This window comes from Trachinotus anak, unplaced genomic scaffold (genome assembly GCF_046630095.1).
Source record: "Trachinotus anak isolate AG129_WGS33_773 ecotype Australia unplaced genomic scaffold, CSIRO_AGI_Tana_v1 ptg000012l, whole genome shotgun sequence".
Lineage (NCBI taxonomy): Eukaryota > Metazoa > Chordata > Actinopteri > Carangiformes > Carangidae > Trachinotus > Trachinotus anak.
The window spans coordinates 18653991-18661028 of NW_027273863.1; the positions used below are offsets into that span (position 1 = coordinate 18653991).

General features: G+C 37.0%; 2 long non-coding RNA genes across 2 annotated transcripts; both read right to left on the bottom strand.

Annotated features, from left to right (window-relative positions):
• Nucleotides 1-205: 205 nt before the first annotated feature.
• Nucleotides 206-1192, bottom strand: LOC139629847 (uncharacterized). The gene is made up of 2 exons (XR_011693060.1): nucleotides 1090-1192; nucleotides 206-339 (listed from the first exon to the last, which is right to left on the bottom strand). It is a non-coding gene; the product is annotated as an uncharacterized lncRNA (long non-coding RNA).
• A 2395-nt stretch (nucleotides 1193-3587) lies between these two features.
• Nucleotides 3588-4801, bottom strand: LOC139629846 (uncharacterized). Its single transcript, XR_011693059.1, has 2 exons — nucleotides 4375-4801; nucleotides 3588-3721 (listed from the first exon to the last, which is right to left on the bottom strand). It is a non-coding gene; the product is annotated as an uncharacterized lncRNA (long non-coding RNA).
• Between the last annotated feature and the right edge of the window lie 2237 nt (nucleotides 4802-7038).

The window sequence follows — 7038 nt, forward strand, 5'->3', positions numbered from 1 at the left end:
TTGCTGTTTGTCTTTGTTTTGTCACAGAACCCCATTTAGTTACTCAGTAACTAAAGAAGAAATGGGAATACACAAAGGTGATTTGAAAAATAAAATCAATGTTCAGCAAGTTACTGTATTGTAAAAACAGATAGTAACAAATGATCAGGACAGGTGTGTAATATCAGTGGTGCTGGAAGTGGATGAGTGAGTGTGTGCTGCAAAAGAAAAGATGAAACAACTCCTTCCTCAGTTCAGCAGATCTAAGCTGAACTACTCTGCTGATGATGGTGCTGCCTTCAGGTACCACACCTGCAGACAGAAAACAGCAGGTTGAGCAGATGGGCCATCACTGTTACACTTGTGTTTTATCTTTGATTTGTGTTGAATTCAGCTGCTCCTCTGAAGACTCTTTTTCTCTCTTTACAGATTGTAACTACACCAAACCCTCCATCGTTGGCTTTGGACACATGAAGAAATCATGTAAATGTGCTTCATTTATGGGGATGAATATTAACATAGACTGTGATCACATCTGTTGAGAATTATTGTGTAAGAGGACAAAAAGTAAAGATAAAAAAGGAGTTCAGAAGAAGCTGACAGCTGTTTTAATTCACTTTCAACAACCAGATTGATTGATTGACTTCCACAGAAACGTGTTTTGGTGATAATAATATAACTGATCCATCACATTAATACTGAAATATTGATTCCTGCTCTCCACCTCAGTGACTTTCCTCTCTTTCTTTCTGTTGTTGATCGCAAGAAAATGTAAGAAGCCAGAGCAGAGAAGTGATGACAGACATGAAAACCTGCACTAACCACATCTTCTCTTCAAAAATACCGCTGTGTTTATTATAAAAGCTCTTATCTTTTGCTTTGCCATTTGGCATTTTGGTGACAATAATCTATCACTGCATGAACTTCGCATTGTATATGGAAAATGTATTTAGTTATTGTGCTAATGTGCTATCATTTCCAACATCTACATTAATCAGTACTCCTCCTAATTCCATCAGAGGAAAAAAGTATCAGCTAATCATGAAATTCAAGATATGTTCAATATTTCTGCCAGTTATCAGATAGAAAGTTAGGGGTGATTTTTGTGACTTTGCTGCCACAGAGTATTGTGATTACTATTTTTCATGAACTCCCTACAGTGAGTATAAGACTGCTTTTCTAGTTTACATTTTTTGTAATTTGTTCTCATCTAATTGTTGAAAACAAGTGCTACTCTTAAAAAAAGAAATGTGTATCATCAACAAAGGCGGCAGTGTAAATTTCACATTTCATACTAATCCTGTGTGACCTGACCTCTTTGGGTCTAATTTTTGCTGACACTGCTCATGGGGGAGAAGGATGATGGGAGCATTTCTCTCTCTACACCAAAACTAATTATTTCCTTGATAAGAAACAACGATTTGTTTGCCAAGACCAGGCCACTGAAAGATGATGTGTTTGAGTCACTGCTAAAGTAACAGGTTCACACCAGTATGAATTTGCCCTAAAAAGGCTGCCACCTGCCTTAGCTGAACTATCTTCTGTTTATCCAGACCATGAGTCTCATGTCTCATCTCTGTGTGAATACACTGACCAATGTGCATTTGTAAAGATTGCAATAAATATTCAGAAAGACAACTTATCCTTACGTAAAACCTGAACAAATCACCATTCTAATGCAGAGCAGAGATGCTAACATCCACATCTACAAAACTATAGAGCTCTGGTTATCAATATTTTGGGCTCATCACCCTGTAAGTGAGACTCAAGAGTCTCTTAAACAGACCCCTTAAAACAAGGTCTTAATTTTTTGGTTCCCACCACTTTATTTGAAAATGATAAAAACTTGAAGCTTGAAGATGTAAAACTTTTCCAGTAATGAATAAATCATGACAATATTCTTCATCCTACAGTCTTTCAACCCCTGAGATTTACCAAGCAACCCCAACCTACCACAGCCCCAACTTGGAGACTGGGATCCACCCAAGGGTCACTGACTTAAAGAGACTAGTTTACCTATCTGTCATGTGTTTGGACTATTGGAGGAAAACATGTTCCTTCTCTGGTTTGTGCTAAATTGATTGACAGTTTGTTTGGTTATTTCTTCCATTAAAGCTCTTACAAAGGTGAGTTCTGCCTTGTTTCTCCTCCTAAACTCCTGTCATGACCTGAAAATGAAGGTATTCCATAAGTTATCCCTGCTGATCAGTAGATGTCCCATTACATGAGTGGTGAGTGAGCATCTAACAAGTTGCTGGCATATTTTCATTAATGTGAGCAGGAGTATCAAAGCAGAGATTAGAGCAGAAGGAGGCAGAGTTATCAGTTCAATATACTGTAAATCATTGACATGAGGGATTTAACCTGACTTGTTCATGTCTGTGTGGATGGATTATTGTGCAACACCAAACATCCTGTTAGTTCCTCCTCTTTGTCCTTGTGAAACTGGTTGTTTGGCAGTGAGTATATAAAGCTGTGTGTGTTTCACAGCTGTATCAAACTCTTCAGTTCATCAGCCATGGACAAAAGTTTGCTGGTGGTCGTGTTGTGTCTGCAGGTTTTCCTGCTCATCACAGCCTTCACTTCTACTGATGCAGCCGCTCTGGTGACAGATGATCAACAACAACAGTCTCCTGATCTGGTAAGAAGATCCATGCTGGAGCTTCAGAGAGAGAGAGAGATAGAGAGATAGAGAGAAAGAGAGAGAGAGAGAGCTCGGATATATGTTGATATTGTTCTGAAATAAAAGTAAAATCTGTTAAATGTAATTGAAATTGTAGCTTGATGTGGTGGAGCTAGTTTGAACTTCTCTATATACAGATGGGTAGTTGAGTCCAGTGGTTCACAACCTAAGGTTGGAGTCCCTCCATAGAGTCACAGGATGAATCTGAGGGGTTGTGAGATGCTACATTGGGTCAGAACAAAGTAAAACAAAGTTCTGCTGCATAACTTTCAGACTTCCTCAAATAAAGTCAAAAGTGTATTTAAGTTCCACAACTGGTTTAGAGTCACTGCATAGATGAACACAAGTGAGTTGGAATACAAGTAGAAATTAGGACTGTAGAATTAGGTGGTTTTGTGCAAAATAATATCAAATAATGCATAATTTAATTCATATTTATCCTGATTTTATTGAGGTGGAGGAAACAATCGTTCGCACCAGAGGAAAGAGACAAGAAAACACTAAGCCTGATTTCAGTTCCCCCTGCAGTGGGAGACCAGGTGCATGTAGTCATGTAAGAATAAATTTACTTGACTTCTGAGTTTTTCCATTTACTGATAAATCAATGAATCTGCCAGAATCTACATCTTGAAAAACAGTAGCTGAAGTTGCTGATTATTGAAAAGGCTGATACCAGTCAGTGAGTTTGTTTTGTGCTGATCACACACTGATATCAATTACTTGTTGTTTGTCTTTGTTTTGTCACAGAACCCCATTTAGTTACTCAGTAACTAAAGAAGAAATGGGAATACACAAAGGTGATTTGAAAAATAAAATCAATGTACAACAATTTACTGTATTGTAAAAACAGATAGTAACAAATGATCGGGACAGGTGTGTAATATCAGTGGTGCTGGAAGTGGATGAGTGAGTGTGTGCTGCAAAAGAAAAGATGAAACAACTCCTTCCTCAGTTCAGCAGATCTAAGCTGAACTACTCTGCTGATGATGGTGCTGCCTTCAGGTACCACACCTGCAGACAGAAAACAGCAGGTTGAGCAGATGGGCCATCACTGTTACACTTGTGTTTTATCTTTGATTTGTGTTGAATTCAGCTGCTCCTCTGAAGACTCTTTTTCTCTCTTTACAGATTGTAACTACACCAAACCCTCCATCGTTGGCTTTGGACAAATAAAGAAATCATGTAAATGTGCTTCATTTATGGGGATGAATATTAACATAGTCTGTGATCACATCTGTTGAGAATTATTGTGTAAGAGGACAAAAAGTAAAGATAAAAAAGGAGTTCAGAAGAAGCTGACAGCTGTTTTAATTCACTTTCAACAACCAGATTGATTGATTGACTTCCACAGAAACATGTTTTGGTGATAATATAAATTATGTCAGAGCAGAGAAGTGATGACAGACATGAAAACCTGCACTAACCACATCTTCTCTTCAAGAATGTTGCTCTGTTTATTATAAAAGCTCTTATCTTTTGCTTTGCCATTTGGCATTTTGGTGACAATAACCTATCACTGCATGAACTTTGCATTGTATATGGAAAATGTATTTAGTTATTGTGCTAATGTGCTATAATTTCCAACATCTACAGTAATCAGTACTCCTCCTAATTCCATCAGAGGAAAAAAGTATCAGCTAATCATGAAATTCAAGATATGTTCAATATTTCTGCCAGTTATCAGATAGAAAGTTAGGGGTGATTTTTGTGACTTTGCTGCCACAGAGTATTGTGATTACTATTTTTCATGAACTCCCTACAGTGAGTTTAAAACTGCTTTTCTAGTTTACATTTTTTGTACTTTTTTCTCATCTAATTGTTGAAAACAAGTGCTAATGTTTAAAAAACTAATTTGTTTATGGCTGCAGTGTAAATTTCACATTTTATATGAATCTCTGCAACGTCTCTCTACATCAAAACTAATTGTTTGTTATGGATCTGTTAGCCAAGTCCAAGCCACTGAAAGATGATGTGTTTGAGTAACTACTTATAAAACTGCTTCAAACCAGTATTTTTTGTCCTCGCCTGAACAAATCTCTGTTTTGATAACTGTAACTAGTGGCATTATCTGTTAGTCCAAGTGCTGCATGATGTCACCACAAGATGGAGTCACTTTAATAGTTGACTTTGTTTGCATTGCTGAAAATAAAATAAAGTGGTTGAAACAAACATCCACAAGCTTCCATTATTGCACTGTGCAATTATAAAGATTGTTAGTAATCTGTCTTCATACTTTAGCTTCTGACCCAGATGAAACCACATTGTTCCATGTCCCTCTGCTGGTGCTTCGTTTAGGCCCAAACACATTTCAACAGTATTTCCCTGTTTTGAGGCTAAGAGTGAACCTGGTATTGAAATTTATACATTTTCCTTTCTTCAAATCACCGATTATCACAGGAAAATAACACCAATACACTGACAAAACAATGACAAGCTCTTCATAGCTCCCCTCCAAAATCTCCATCTTAACAACTGTTACGAAGAACATGACTCTCAGACTTATATTCTATTTTGTTCATAATTAAAAATGCTGACGCCTGAAAGTGAAATACATTCGTTTGTAGCAGTAAACAACTATAAACGCTGTCTCTTTCCTGTTTTTATAAAGAGCCGCTCTGTTGGATCTGAAGAAGACAAGTGACAGCTGGACCCAAGTGTCCTCATTATTCGTAAAACATCAAGACAAGAACAGATCACAACTTATTAAAGTAACGAATCGCTGCCATTGTTGATAGCATTCTACTTGTATAGTAATTTATGTCAAAATAGACTTTAAACAAACATCAAAACACAAGACTTTTCTTTCTTTCTTTTTTATATCACTGATAACATGTGATGTTTTGTGTCTGTAAGTTTATTATTACTTGTTTTAAGTCTGTTTCTATCTGTTTCTATCTGTTTTATATGCTGTGAGTATGGAACAGAATTTCACTGTACAATGTACAATGACAAAAAAGTGTCTCATCTTATCTTGACTGAGATTTTAATTTCAATTAGGTAAATCTGACTAATTGTGTTACTACTTTCCAGCAGTGACACAGTTCCACACATTCACACTGGGACCTCCCCAGTAAAACCAGGGCTCCAGCTGGAGGACTTCAGTGGATCCAGCTTTCTGCTTTCTTTTATTTTATAACTATTTCAGACTTTATAAACATGAGTTTCCTGAGTTGAAATGACGACTTCAATGAAGGAACTGCTTTAAATTCATTCAACTGGTTAAATTAAGCTACTAAACAAACATGAGGAGCATATTAATAGAATAAAATGAATTACTCATTGTTACTTCTCATGATAATGAAAACAATGTGAACCTCAGTGAAGTTGTGGCACATTTTTAATGTTGTTGAGCAGACTCACATGTTGCCTTTGTACTGACTCTTGTGAAACAGTTCTGTGGATCAGCAGTTATTGATTCCACCGACTATCTCAGGTTTACTGAACCTGTTTTTTTCAAGTTCAGTTCAGCTGGTTTTATGTTTCAAAACTCATTAGACAACTTTGAACTAATTATTCACCCTCTGTTCAGTTAAATCACATTTTCCATATTTTCCAATCAGCTGAGGAAGTAAAACTGGTCTCTGTATTGACTGACTACACAGGACACACTTCCTCACAAGATCATTTTGTGAAGAGGTTTTCTTTTCCAAAGATATTCAGTCTTGGACTTCTCAGAAAGTTTGGTACAATGGTGTTCAACCAAAATGTTATAGTAAGGAAACTGTGAGGTTTACTTTAGTTTGAGGTACTTGAGCATTAACTACATTTCAGTGGGAAATATTATTGTACAGCTGTAGTTACTACTCACTTTTCATATTAAGATTTGACATAATACAACACATAATAAGCTAATAAATATACTATGTGGTTTGATATGGACAATGCTGCAGGACTTTTACTTTTTGTTGAATTGGAAGTTGTTGCTAAAGAAAAGGATCAGAGTACATCTGTCACCACTGATCATCAATAAACAAGGCAGTTTTTGGCCAGTTTGGTGCCAAAAATTGCCAGTGTCATATTACACGTGTCAACATACACCCTCTTAGTTTCCTCCTCTTTGTCCTTGTGGAAGTGGTTGTTTGGCAGTGAGTATATAAAGCTGTGTGTGTTTCATAGCTGTATCAAACTCTTCAGTTCATCAGCCATGGACAAAAGTTTGCTGGTGGTCGTGTTGTGTCTGCAGGTTTTCCTGCTCATCACAGCCTTCACTTCTACTGATGCAGCCGCTCTGGTGACAGATGATCAGCAACAACAGTCTCCTGATCTGGTAACACACAAACTGTCTTTGAACATGGTATTTAAGTGCACTGAGGTCGCATTAGGGTGTTTTTAAGTATCATGGCTCATGGACTGCTTCACAGAATGTGTTGTTTTGT